This window comes from Tursiops truncatus, chromosome 7 (genome assembly GCF_011762595.2).
Source record: "Tursiops truncatus isolate mTurTru1 chromosome 7, mTurTru1.mat.Y, whole genome shotgun sequence".
NCBI lineage: Eukaryota > Metazoa > Chordata > Mammalia > Artiodactyla > Delphinidae > Tursiops > Tursiops truncatus.
In genome coordinates, this window is record NC_047040.1 from 75,014,553 (window position 1) to 75,028,747 (window position 14,195).

Genomic DNA, 14,195 nt, shown 5'->3' on the forward strand with positions numbered 1-14,195 from the left:
TAAATTTTACATTTCACCAAGGAATGTAATAGCCCATTGTATGGCATTGTAAGGCAAAATGACTAAATTACAAAGATGTAAAGGGATGTTGTAAAATCTAGTGGAAATTTTCAAATTTGGACTTCCCACATAAAAGCAGGGCAAACTAAAAAACCTGAGTACCTTAGGACCTGTTGACAACCTGTTAGATGAACTTAATCCGTTGCTGAAAGAAATATAAAGGGGTGTTCAATTTAGATTTCTAAATCATGCTTCTATATTGAGCAAGGAAAAACCATGTATTAAACTGTTTATGGTCAATGTGTATGCCAGTTTATATTAAAACATTAAAAATGTTCCTATAGGGCTTCCCTGGTGGCACAGTGGTTGAGAGTCCACCTGCCGATGCAGGGGACACGGGTTCGTACCCCGGTCTGGGAAGATCCCACGTGCCGCGGAGCGGCTAGGCCCGTGAGCCATTGCCGCTGAGCCTTGGCCGCTGAGCCTGCGCCTCCGGAGCCTGTGCTCCGCAACGGGAGAGGCCACAACAGTGAGAGGCCCGTGTACCAAAAAAAAAAAAAAAAGTTCCTATATCTTTAATGAAGTAATTTATACTTGTATTTCAACCTAAGGAAATAGAGTGGGTAAATGTAATTTTACAAATGTTCTTTGCAACAATAAATTTAACAATAACAAAAATATCATAAATATATGACAGTGCACCTTTTTCACTAATCTGTAAACCACGCTTGTAGTTAATTTAATTTAATACATATAAAATAATTCTGTACACATATTTATTTGCTCCCCCAAATAGTAGGCAATTAATGATAGTACAGTGGTGATTCCAGTTCTAGGTCTTTGCTAATTTTTTAGTTGTGACATTGTATCCAATTTTGACACTTAGGAACCTCCTGCTACTGTTTTGCTACAAATATAGTAATAAAATTAGTATCAGCTCTTTGTTCTTACTTAATAGTAGGTGCTATTTAAATAATTTTAAAAGAAAAATCATGGTTGCTTTTATCAAAAAGTTTTTTATGATTTACACTTAGAAAATTTCCTTCTCAAGTTTCTATTTGTAGCAAACAGTTGACTTTTTTCACTAATTATCAGCACAGTGCTCCTTTTCTTACAGATTGATGTTTATAGTAAGAAATCTTCAAAAGAAATATATTTTCTTTGGGATTCATTCATGAGAATGGCCTTCATTGTCTTCTGTCTTCTCTCTCTCTATATGTGTGTGTGTGTGTGTGTGTGTGTGTGTGTGTGTGTATACGCATACATATGTTTATTTAAAATGTCATTTGTGTTGTCCATTTCTGTTTTTCATTTATGTTATTCAATTCACCTCTATCTTTAATGTATTGAAAACAGTATCAATTCATTCAAAATCACTAAATCAGTAAATTATTTTTATTTTTTTGCGATACGCAGGCCTCTCACGTTGCGGAGCACAGGCTCTGGACGCGCAGGCTCAGGGGCCATGGCTCACGGGCCCAGCAGCTCCACGGCATGTGGGATCTTCCCGGACCGGGGCACGAACCCGTGTCCCCTGCATCGGCAGGAGGACTCTCAACCACTGCGCCACCAGGGAAGTCCCAGTAAATTATTTTCAAACAGCTTAATCATATTCATTTCTGTGATAGCTTCTGAATCTTTTTTTCCTCCGCAGATTAGATTTCTTATTCTGACACAATCTTCCTCACTCTTTTAGTTAAATTTTTTTAAAATTTCAATTTCTCAAAAATAAAACTCTTCAGTTTATTTGTAGCTTCTCAATTTTGTCTTCTTAATTTGTATATTCTAATTCCTTAGCCTACCACTTCCTTTCACTCCTTTTTTTTAAATAATTGAAAGTATCAATAAATATTATCTTGATTTTGTGTTGAAAAACTCATTTTTTTCTCATAAAATTTTCTCATCTTCTCTTTAATACTCAAAAATTCTGCATCAAAATATCCCCCCCATCCTTGCTTCTCATTAGGAGTTATGTACTTTATTCTGTAACATCTTGATCAGTTATCATCATCGGATTCTGAACAGCTTTTACCATCTGTCATCTTGAAAGAGAGATGGTTGCCCATCTATTGTAAAAATGCTTCTATTTTTGCTCAGTCACAATGAGACAGATACAGGCTGTGTTATTACTTCAGTTTACCATATGAGGACTATGATGATTAAGCAGTTTTTTTCTGGTGGCATAACTTGCTGATAGCAGAGCTGAAGTAAAACCCTAATTCTTATTATTCTTAACTCAGTGAGCATTCTCTTATACATTTTTTTTTAAACTAATATGATAGTTTGAAATTTGTTGTGGTATACTGAACATACCATATGACTTCTCTGGTTTCATTTCTCTATCTGTGAAATGAGGTAGAGTTACACCCCTTTTAAAATACCTACATTGGGGCTTCCCTGGTGGCGCAGTGGTTGAGAGTCCGCCTGCTGATGCAGGGGACGCGGGCTTGTGTCCTGGTCTGGGAGGATCCCGCATGCCGCAGAGCGGCTGGGCCCATGGGCCATGGCCGCTGGGCCTGCGCATCCAGAGCCTGTGCTCCACGGCGGGAGAGGCCACGGCAGTGAGAGGCCCACGTACCGCAGAAAAAAAAGAAAACAAAAAAACAAAACAAACAAACAAAAATACCTACACTGAATAGAGTGATGTTTTACATGTATTATTGAGACTTCCATCAATTTACACTGGTTGGTTAATTGAAAGGACTCAAAAGACTCCACAGAGTGAACTCATGTAAGCCTGTAAGAAAAGTGAAGTATACAGCACAACAGGAGAATGAAAGAACACGCAATCACAGAAAGGTCCAAAAACTTCCAGGTACAGCCCTCTGGGATCCTTTTCAGCCTCAAAGGACATGCTTCAGGTTCAGATTATGAAACACCCAGATTTGTGTGAGGTGGCTCAGGTTCAAGGGAACCCAAGCACCCAATTCCAGAGAGGGCTTTTTGCCCACTGATCATACAGCTAAAACCATGCTTGGTAACCATTTACACCAAGTACAAAACATCCATTTATACATCCTGAAAGAATGGAGAGAAGCTGGTGCCTCCCATGGAGTTTCAAGCTTTAAAAAGAATATTATAAATCACTAACTAGTGTTATCTCAGTCTTACTTTTTGACTAAGAGTCCTTACCAACCTTCCAGATGTCCCTAGAAATAAACATAAATTTGCTTCTTTCCCACCCCTACCCCCAGTACTACTAATCTCACATATTGTTATTATTGCTAATGATGAGTACTAAAAGTCTTTGTGGTAAAGACATTTCATAAACATTAAGGGCTTTGGGGGTATAAAAGGAGAGGACATGTTACTAGATGGGACTATAGATGGAGCATAACACCTGGATTGACTCACAGGAGGGTGTGTAGATTTATTTGATTTATCATTAAAAGTAGGTGTGGGAGAATGGAGAGATGGTATAAATATACATCTTTTTGCTGCTTCATCCATGCTGAAAATGTAGTAAAGAAAGGAAAACAAATTTCCAGAGTTTCTCTCCATTTCAACAAAAATTTTATTCCCAAACTGAAATTCCTTTGGAGACAAAATAAGAAAGGAAGCATACAATTTGGAATCAGTAGACTAGTCAGACTGATGAGGAAGGATCAGAATATGTTGACCATCTATGTATGTAGACAAGTAGGAAAATATAAATACTTAGCTGATCTTGAATCTCAGAAAAGGAAATTCCAGAATGCCTAAAGAGAAGAGGGGCCTAAAAGGAAGAGATTTGAATATGTTAAAGTTAGAAACCTCTTGGGAGGTTTTTCTTCTGGATGTTTTTAAGTCTAGGCCACAATGTCTATACTGAGAGAAAAATCCAGTAGCCCTGGTTTGGTGTATTTGTGGTAGTAAATTGAGTAACTTGTATAAAGCTGGACATCAGGAATCAAAGAAAAATATCAGTCTTCAATTTGAAGAAGGCACTTTGTGTGGAGCAGGATAAACACTAGCCAATCTTTTTTTTTTTTTTTTTTTTAGTTGGGGTAGAGTTGCTTTACAATGTGGTATTAGTTTCTGCTGTACAACGAAGTGAATCAGCTGTATGTATACATATATCCCCTCCCTCTTGGACCTCCCTCCCCTACCTCCATCCCACCCATCTAGGTCACCACAGAGCACCAAGCTGAAAAGCAGCAATGCCAGAGCCTCAGTGGGAACAAAGATAAAAACCGGAAAAGTCATGTCACTTTACATACAACTAGAGAAATTTCTAATATGTAAAGGAAATTAGTAAACTGTGAAAAGAGAAAAAAACCTTAAAGGAAAATGATTTCAAATACCTAATTGAAGAAGATCTTTGCAACAGGGAAAACTGAATCACAGTTCCTCTAAAGTTGTTGCTTTTTTCCTGCTGTGTTAGCTTTTCAGAATTAAGGATTACCTGATAGAAAGTATATCAACCTTGAAGTATCTATCCTCCCAATTTGCTTGGTTCTGTTTGCTTTCTGAGCTATTTGCCTAGTGAAGATTCCTGGGTGCCATTGCCAGTGACTCATTTCCTAACATTTTTGGCTGTATCAACCTGACCCTGGGTAAGTGTAGATCTCCAACAAGACCTAAATTGTGCCTGTTATAGAGAAAACAGCAGCAGTTCTGGCTTGTAGATCCAACCCAACCAGACCCTGAAGGTTCTGGAACTTCTCACTGCTGTCGGACTCTGGTGAAGCATCGTACTGTGGTATATATATCTTTCCTAATGGCTACTTGGAGGAGATAGGTAACCAACATAAAAAAAAAAAAAATGGAATTTTGACCAGTGAGAGACAGGAGACAGGAAGGAACAAGTAATGGCTGTTATGAAGCATGGTGATTCCATATGGCCATTGCAGTAATATCTCATGTTACTGAGCATTGACCTAAGTTTTCTTGTAAAGCTTTGATTTACTAGTTCAAGTACCACCTTGGATTAGTTTTTCCTCTTTCTCTGTTTTACTTTCCTTTTCCCCTTATTCTTGTTGCCCTGGAATTGCAAATCTTTCTCCTACTTTCCCTCTGCCCAAAATTTTAGCATGTAAATTTTGCCATAAGCTAGAGGAGCCTGGCTATGACAAGAGGTGTGGTATTCTTTTCAGTGGGTAAGAACAGCAAAGAATAATATAAATATATCATATGTACCATAAATTGTGAGCTCTGTTATATATTAATAAGAGTTATTCATTAAAGTGCTCTGCAGCCAATGGTGTTTCAAAAATGTGTTTAGTCGAGTTTCTTTACTTAATAACCTTAAGCGTATTGCTTTATTTTTCTTCCTCAGAGCATTCATTGAGACTAGCATATCTGAAACCCATCATGAAAACAACATTTAGAGAGAAGAAATGATAGAAAACTTAAAATCCCATTGGATCCAGGTAGGTAATGTAAATAAGCAAACCAACCTGGTTGTACACCATGCTAAACTAGAGAGTGCTTGCCCCAGCTGAACTGGAGCACTTTCAGAGGATAGGTTGTATATGGGAATGTGGGTTCTGTGTTTTAGAATAAGTCAAACATCTATATTTGTTTAAAAAATATAAAATCTCCTAATGTAAAAAGTATTGACACCTGATTCTAATATTTAAAAGTCACTGCATGGTTCTAAGATAATATGTCTATAAACTGGGCCAGAGCCAATGGTTTGTGACAATGGTGAAATTACCATTGGAGTACTCTGATCAGTTGACTGTGTTCTAGGCACTGATGGCTGAAGGAAAAAAGAATTCAAAGAAACCTTTCTTATTTTCAAGGAGCTCACAAGGATCAAGAATATTACCACTTTATGTCTAGTTTATGGGTGTATACCCAATGCATTTTCTCAGATCATCCCAGAATGGAAAGAAATCTATCTTAAAGAAGAATTTGATATCCTTGTTCAGTCTGAAGACACAATTATACAACATATCAATTCTACTTCAGGATGTAATAAACTACTGGTAAGTTGTTTACTCCTTTTAATCCTTCCTTTCTGAACATTGATAATTGGATAAGGATTAAACAAACATTGATAATTATATTTTATACCTAGATACACTTCTTTTATGCAATTGAAGCAAATCCTTAGGTAAGTGGCTTCATTTCACAGAAATAATTTTTTTTAGAAGTTGAGTTAAAAAGATCATTTTCACCAACAATTACAACCTAGGGAAGTGTAACAAAGTTAATTATTGATAATGCTTCTAAAATCCAATCACATGTGATGTGATGATATGTAAGCAAAACCAGAATTAAGTTACAAGGCTTTTGTGAGTGACTATGTTGTCAGCTCATTCATGAATTCATTATTTCTACAACTAAAGTATTTTAGTGAAACAATAATGAACATTTTGCTTTCACTAAATATCAGTCTAACATGGTTGACAGTGGTATGAGTAGTATGGTTGGCAGAATTCTAAGATGACCCTCATGATCTCCACCCCATGGTGGTGTTACTGTCATTATTCTGTTATATAGAAAAAGGGATTTTGCAGACATAATTGAGGTTATTAATCTGTTGACATTAAGTTAATGAGATTATCCCCATAGACCTGACTGAATCACATGAGCTCTTTCAAAGCAGAAAGTTTTCTGAGGCTATCAGCAGAAGAGAATAAGAGATTGGAAGTTTGAAAAGTGTTGATGTAAAGGAGATTCTGTGTTGCTGAGATAGAGGGGGCCTTGCAGAGACCTTTTGGATCTGAGAGCTATTCCTGGCTGCCAGCCAGCAAGAAAATGGAGACTTTATCCTGCAAAATAAAGGAACTGAATTCTGCCAATGACAATAAGGAATGAAAGAAAGGAGGTATCTATCTTATATTTATTTTTCTTGTCTTATTACCTAAATAGGAGGATCAGTAAAACACTGAATCTAACTGGTAATATGTGGCATCATTATCTGGCGTCTGACTTTAACTAAAATGTTTCCAAGTTTCACCATTCTCTAGTATGCTTGCTGTAGGTTTCTGTAAAATAGATGCTACTAGTCTAAGAAGTTTCATTTCTTTTCCCATATTTCTAGTAGGAATTTTTTTTCTTTTTCTTTTTTTTCTATACAAATGTTTCGTACCTAAGAATTCTTTATTTTTTTAAAAGGCTTATAAAATTTACCTGTAAAAGCCTTAGTTCCTAGTGTCTTTTTGTGGGGAAGTTTAAATCACTAACTAACTTTATTAGGATAATAAATTTATTAGGATAATTTAAATTATATTTCCTATTTCTTTGTAATTCGATTTTTTGCAATTTATATACTTCTAGAAAAATATCAATTACTTGTAAGTTTTCATATTTATCTTCGTGGACTTGTTCACAGTGCTTTCCTTTTTTTTTTTTTTAACAACTTTATTGGACTTTAATTGCTTTACATTGTTGTATTAATTTTTGCTGTATAACAAAGTGAATGAGCTATATGTATACATATATGCCCATATCCCCTCCCTCTTGTGTCTTGCTCCCACAATACTATCCCACCCTTCTAGGTGGTCAAAAAGCACCGAGCTGATCTCCCTGTGCTATGTGGCTGCTTCCCACTAGTTATCTATTTTATATTTGGTAGTGTATATATGTCAGTGCCACTTCCTCACTTCGTTCCAGCTTACCCTTCCCCCTCCCCATGTCCTCAAGTCTATTCTCTATGACTGAGTCTTTATTCCTGTCCTGCCCCTAGGTTCTTCAGAACCCTTTTTTTTTTTCTTTTCAGAGTCCATATATATGTGTTAGCATACGGTATTTGTTTTTCTCTTTCTGAGTTACTTCACTCTGTATGACAGACTCTAGGTCCATCCACCTCACTACAAATAACTCAATATCATTTATTTTTATGGCTGAGTAATATTCCATTGTATATATGCACCACATCTTCTTTATCCATTCATCCGATGATGGACACTTAGGTTGTTTCCATGTCCTGGCTATATTGTAAATAGTGCTGCAGTGAACATTGTGCTACATGACACTTTTTGAATTATGGTTTTCTCAGGGTATATGCCCAGGACTGGGATTGCTAGATCATATGGTAGTTCTATTTTTACTTTTTTAAGGAACCTCCATACTGTTCTCCATAGTGGCTCTACTAATTTACATTCCCACCAACAGTGCAAGAGTGTTCCCTTTTCTCCACACCCTCTCTGGCGTTTATTGTCTGTAGATTTTTTTGATGATGGCCATTTTGACCAGTGTGAGGTGATCCCTCGTTGCAGTTTTGATTTGCATTTCTCTAATGGTTAGTGATGTTGAACATCCTCTCGTGTGTTTGTTGGCAACATTTATGTCTTCTTTGCAGAAACGTCTATTTAGGTCTTCTGCCCATTTTTGGATTGGGTTGTTTGTTTTTTTGATACTGAGCTGCATGAGCTATTTATATATTTTGGAGATTAATCCTTTGTCAGTTGCTTCGTTTGCAAATATTTTCTCCCATTCTGAGGGCTGTCTTTTCATCTTGTTTATGGTTTCCTTTGCTGTGCAAAAGCTTTTAAGTTTCATTAGGTCCAATTTGTTTATTTTTGTTTTCATTTCCATTTCTCTAGGAGGTGGGTCAAAAAGGATCTTGCTGTGATTTATGTCATAGAGTGTTCTGCTTATGTTTTCCTCTAAGAATTTTATAGTGTCTGGCCTTACATTTAAGTCTTTAGGCTATTTTGAGTTTATTTTTGTGTATGGTGTTAGGGAGTGTTCTAATTTCATTCTTTTACGTGTAGCTGTTCAGTTTTCCCAGCACCACTTATTGAAGAAGCTGTCTTTTTGCCACTGTATATTCTTGCCTCCTTTATCAAAGATAAGGTGACCATATGGGAGTGATTTTATCTCTGGGCTTTATCCTCTTTCATTGATCTATATTTCTCTTTTTGTGCCAGTACCATACTGTCGTGATTACTGTAGCTTTGTAGTATAGTCTGAAGTCAGGGAGCCTGATTCATCCAGCTCCATTTTCCTTTCTCAAGATTTCTTTGGCTATTCGGGGTCTTTTGTGTTTCCACACAAATTGTGAAATTTTTTGTTCTAGTTCTGTGAAAAATGCCATTGGTAGTTTGATAGGGATTGCATTGAATCTGTAGATGGCTTTGGGTTGTATAGTCATTTTCACAATGTTGATTCTTCCAATCCAAGAACATGGTATATCTCTCCATCTGTTGCTATCATCTTTAATTTCTTTCATCAGTGTCTTATAGTTTTCTGCATATAGGTCTTTTGTCTCCTTAGGAAGGTTTATTCCCAGGCATTATATTCTTTTTGTTGCAATGGTAAATGGGTATGTTTCCTTAATTTCTCTTTCAGAGTTATCATCATTAGTGTATAGGAATGCAAGAGATTTCTGTGCATTAATTTTGTACCCTGCTACTTTACCAAATTGACTGATTAGCTCTAGTAGTTTTCTGGTAACATCTTTAGTTTTCTCTATATATAGTATCATGTCATCTGCAAACAGTGACAGTTTTACTTCTTCAATTCCGATTTCGATTCCTTTTTTTTCTTTTTTGTCTCTGATTGCTTTGGCAAAGAAGTCCAAAACTATGTTGAATAATAGTGGTGAGAGTGGCCAACCTTGTCTTGTTCTTGATCTTAGTGAAATGGTTTCAGTTTTTCACCATTGAGCACGATGTTGGCTGTGGGTTGTCATATATGGCCTTTATTATGTTGAGGTAAGTTCGCTCTATGCCTACTTTCTAGAGAGTTTTTATCATAAATTTGTGTGCAATTTTGTGAAAAGCTTTTTCTGCATCTATTGAGATTATCATATGGTTTTTATCCTTCGGTTTGTTAATATGGTTTATCACATTGACTGATTTATGTATATTGAAGAATCCTTGCATTCCTGGGATAAATCACACTTGATCATGGTGTATGATCATTTTAATGTGCTGTTGGATTCTGTTTGCTAGTATTTTGTTGAGGATTTTTGCATCTATGTTCATCAGTGATGTTGGACTGTAGTTTTCTTTCTTTGTGACATCTTTGTCTGGTTTTGGTATCAGGGTGATGGTGGCCTAATAGAATGAGTTTGGGAGCGTTCCTCCCTCTGCTATAATTTGGAAAAGTTTGAGAAGGATAGGTGTTAGCTCTTCTCTAATAATAGAATTTGCCTGTGAATTCATCTGGTCCTGGGGTTTTATTTGTTGGAAGATTTTTAATCACAGTTTCAATTTCAGTGCTTGTGATGGGTCTGTTTATATTTTCTATTTCTTTCTGGTTCAATCTCAGAAGGTTGTGCTCTTCTAAGAATTTGTCCATTTCTTCCAGGTTGTCCATTTTATTGGCATATAGTTTCTGGTAGTAATCTCTCATGATCCTTTGTATTTCTGCAGTGTCAGTTGTTACTACCCCTTTTTCATTTCTAATTCTGTTGATTTGAGTCTTCTCCCTTTTTTTCTTGATGATTCTGGCTCATGGTTTATCAATTTTATCTTCTCAAAGAACCAGCCTTTAGTTTTATTGATCTTTGCTATTGTTTCCTTCATTTCATTTTCATTTATTACTGATCTGATCTTTATGCTTACTCTCCTGCTGCTATCTTTGGGGATTTTTTGTTCTTCTTTCTCTAATTGCTTAGGTGTAAGGTTAGGTGTTTATTTGAGATGTTTCTTGTCTTGAGGTAGTATTGTATTGCTTTAAACTTTCCTCTTAGAACTGCTTTTGCTGCATCCCATAGGTTTTGGGTCGTCGTGTTTTTGTTGTCATTTGTTTTTAGGTATCTTTTGATTTCCTCTTTGATTTCTTCAGTGATCTCTTTGTTATTTAGGAACGTATTGTTTAAACTCCATGTGTTTGTATATTTTACAGTTTTTTTCCTCTAATCTCATAGCGTTGTGGTAGGAAAACATACTTGATATGATTTAAATTTTCTTTAATTTACCAAGACTTGATTTGTGACCCAAGACATGATCTGTCCTGGAGAATGTTCCATGAGCACTTGAGAAGCAAGTGTATTCTGTTGTTTTTGGATGGAATGTCCTATAAATATCAATTAAGTCCATCTTTTTTAATGTGTCGTTTAAAGCTTGTGTTTCCTTATTTATTTTTATTTTGGTTGATCTGTCTATTGGTGAAAGTGGGATATTAAAGTCCCATACTATTATTGTGTTACTCTCAGTTTCCCCTTTTATTGCTCTTAGCATTTGCCTTTGTATTAAGGTGCTCCTATGTTGGGTTCATAAGTATTTACAATTGTTATATCTTCTTCTTGGATTGATTCCTATATCATTATGTAGTGTCCTTCTTTGTCTCTTGTAATAGTCTTTATTTTAAAGTCTATTTTGTCTGATATGAGAATTGCTACTCCAGTTTTCTTTTGATTTCCATCTGCATTGAATATATCTTTTTCCATCCCCTCAGTCTATATGTGTCCCCAGGTCTGAAGTGGGTCTCCTGTAGCCAGCATATATACAGGTGTTTTTCTGTTTTTTTTTTCCACTGAGCCAGACTGTGTCTTTTGGTTGGAGCATTTAACCCATTTACATTTAAGGTAAGCATCAATATGTATGTTCCTATTCCCATTTTCTTAATTGTTTTGGGTTTGTTACTGTAGGTGTTTTCCCTCTCTTGTGTTTCCTGCCTAGAGAAGTTCCTTTAGCATTTGTTGTAAAGCTGGTTTGGTGGTGCTGAATACTCTGAGATTTTGCTTGTCTGTAAAGGTTTTAATTTTCCGTCAAATTTGAATGAGATCCTTGCAGGGTAGAGTAATCTTGGTTGTAAGTTTTCCCCTTTCATCACTTTAAATATGTCCTGCCACTCCCTTCTGGCTTGCAGAGTTTCTGCTGAAAGATCAGCTGTTAACCTTTTGGGAATTCCCTTCTATGTTATTTGTTGCTTTTCCCTTGCTGCTTTTAATATTTTTTCTTTGTATTTTATTTTTGATAGTTTGATTAACATGTGTCTTGACGTTTTTGTCATTGGATTTATCCTGTATGGGACTCTCTGTGCTTCCTGGACTTGAATGGCTATTTCCTTTCCTATATTAGGGAAGTTGTCAAGTATAATCTCTTCAGATATTTTCTCAGACACTTTCTTTTTCTCTTCTTCTTCTGACACCCATATAATTCAGATGTTGGTGCATTTAATGTTGTCCCAGAGGTCTCTGAGACTGTCCTTTATTCTTTTCATCCGTTTTTCTTTATTCTGCTCCGTGGTAGTTATTTCCACTATTTCATCTTCCAGATCACTTATTCATTCTTCTGCCTCAGTTATTCTGATGTTGATTCCTTCTAGAGAATTTTTAATTTCATTTGCTGTGTTGTTTATCCTTGTTGATTTGCTCTTTAGTTGTTCTAGGTCCTTCTTAGACGTTTCTTGTATTTTGTCCATTCTATTTCCAAGATTTTGGATCATCTTTACTATCATTACTCTGAATTCTTTTTCAGGTAGACTGCCTATTTCCCCTTCATTTTTTTGGTCTGGTGGGTTTTTACCTTGCTCTTTCATCTGCTGCGTATTTTTCTGTCTTCTCATTTTGCTTAACTTACTGTGTTTGAGGTCTCCTTTTCACAGGCTTCAGGTTCATATTTCCCTTTGTTTTTGGTGTCTGCCCCCAGGAGATAAGGTTGGTTCAGTTAGTTGTGTAGGCTTCCTGGAGGAGGGGACTGGTGCCTGTGTTCTTGGGGGTTTGGCTGGATCTTGTCTTTCTGGTATGCAAGACCGTGTCTGGTGGTGTGCTTTGGGGTGTCTGTGAACTTCTTACAATTTTAGTCAGCTTCTCTGCTAATGGGTAGGGTTGTGTTTCTGTCTTCCTAGTTGTTTGGCATGGGGTGTCCAGCACTGAAGCTTACTGGTCATTGAGTGGAGCTGGGTCTTAGCATTGAGACGGAGGTCTCCTGGAGAGCTCTATGAGACTGATAATATGTGGGGCTGGAAGGTCTCTGGTGGTCCAATGTTCTGAACTCAGCTCTCCCACATCAGAGGCACAGGCCTGACACCCAGTCTAAGCACCAAGACCCTATCAGCCACACGGAAGTTTATTCCTTAACCAAATTGGAGTTTTCTGTAGTCTACTCCACCTCAAAGGGCCAATAATATTCAGAGGCAGCAAGAATTTTAATTCTTCATATTCTCTTTTCTTCCTGTGGACTTCTTTTTTTTCCTTTTTGTGTAGTCTAGCTTCAGTTTCTCATAGGGTGCTGTGTTCACAGACCTCGCAACAGTCCTTCAGACTAGAGCTCCTAATCCATAGTAGTTTCTTATTAAAAACAAAACAAACAAAACAGAAAAATCCAAAACTAGCTTCAGGGACTTCTGGTTTCAGGTTCTAAATGTAAAGAGCTTGGAATTCACCATTCTGTAATTACAACAAAAGGTAAGTTCAGCAAACTGAAAATTAATAACTTTTCTTGGAGAAAAAATAAGAAATATATTTATCTTTAGAAACCATGCAAGTCAGAATAGAATGAAGTGAAATAAAGTATTAAAAAAAACTTACCAACTTTGAATTCTATATCCAGAGCAGTTATTCTTCATAAGTGAGGGAGCAATAAGGACCTTATCAGACAAACAGAAAACTGTGGGAACTCACTGACTGCAAAACTGTCCTGCAAGAAATATTAAAAGCAGTTTTTCAGAAATAAGGAAAATAATATAGTTCAGGGCTTCCCTGGTGGCAGAGTGGTTAGGAGTCCGCCTGCCAATGCAGGGGACATGGGTTTGAGCCCTGGTCCGGGAGGGTCCCACATGCCATGGAGCAGCAAGGCCTGTGCACCACAACTACTGACTGTGCTCTAGAGCCCACAAGTCACAACTACTGAGCCCACCTGCCACAACTACTGAGGCCCATGTGCCTAGAGCCCATGCTCCACAATGAGGTCATAAGGGTGTGACCCTAATCTGATAGGAATAGTGTCCTTATAAGAAGAGGAAGAGACTCCAGTGGTGTGTATGCACAGAAGAAAGGCCATGTGATGACACAGGGAAAAAACATGCTGTCCAAAAACAAAGGAGAGAAGGTTCAGGAGATACCAAACTTGCTGACACCTTGATCTTGGGCTTCCAGCCTCCAGGACTGTGAGAAAATAAACTTCTGCTGTTTAAACCACCCAATCTGTGGTACTCTGTTATAGCAGCCCTGGCAGGGTAATATAGTAAGGAAGGGGGATTTATCTCCCAGGTTCCCACTTGTCTCTTTAATCTATGGGTTAAAATTTATCCCGCTAGGTATTAACTTCCTCATACTTAAAGATTACATCATCACTTGGAGAGCAGCTCTGTACCATGTTCCTTGGTACAGAGTTTCATCCAAGTCTGGAAATGTCATTAGAGCTGGA

The 14,195-nt window shown here is 37.1% G+C and overlaps 1 long non-coding RNA gene across 3 annotated transcripts in view; it reads left to right on the top strand.

Moving 5' to 3' along the window:
* Window positions 1-14,195, top strand: part of LOC117313037 (uncharacterized) — a 171,926-nt gene that overhangs the window by 42,248 nt on the left and 115,483 nt on the right. For all 3 annotated transcript variants that reach the window (XR_012333114.1, XR_004527512.2, XR_012333115.1), the window contains exons 3-4: window positions 5,258-5,351; window positions 5,727-5,912. This is a non-coding gene — a long non-coding RNA (uncharacterized lncRNA). The remainder of the gene's footprint in view (window positions 1-5,257; window positions 5,352-5,726; window positions 5,913-14,195) is intronic.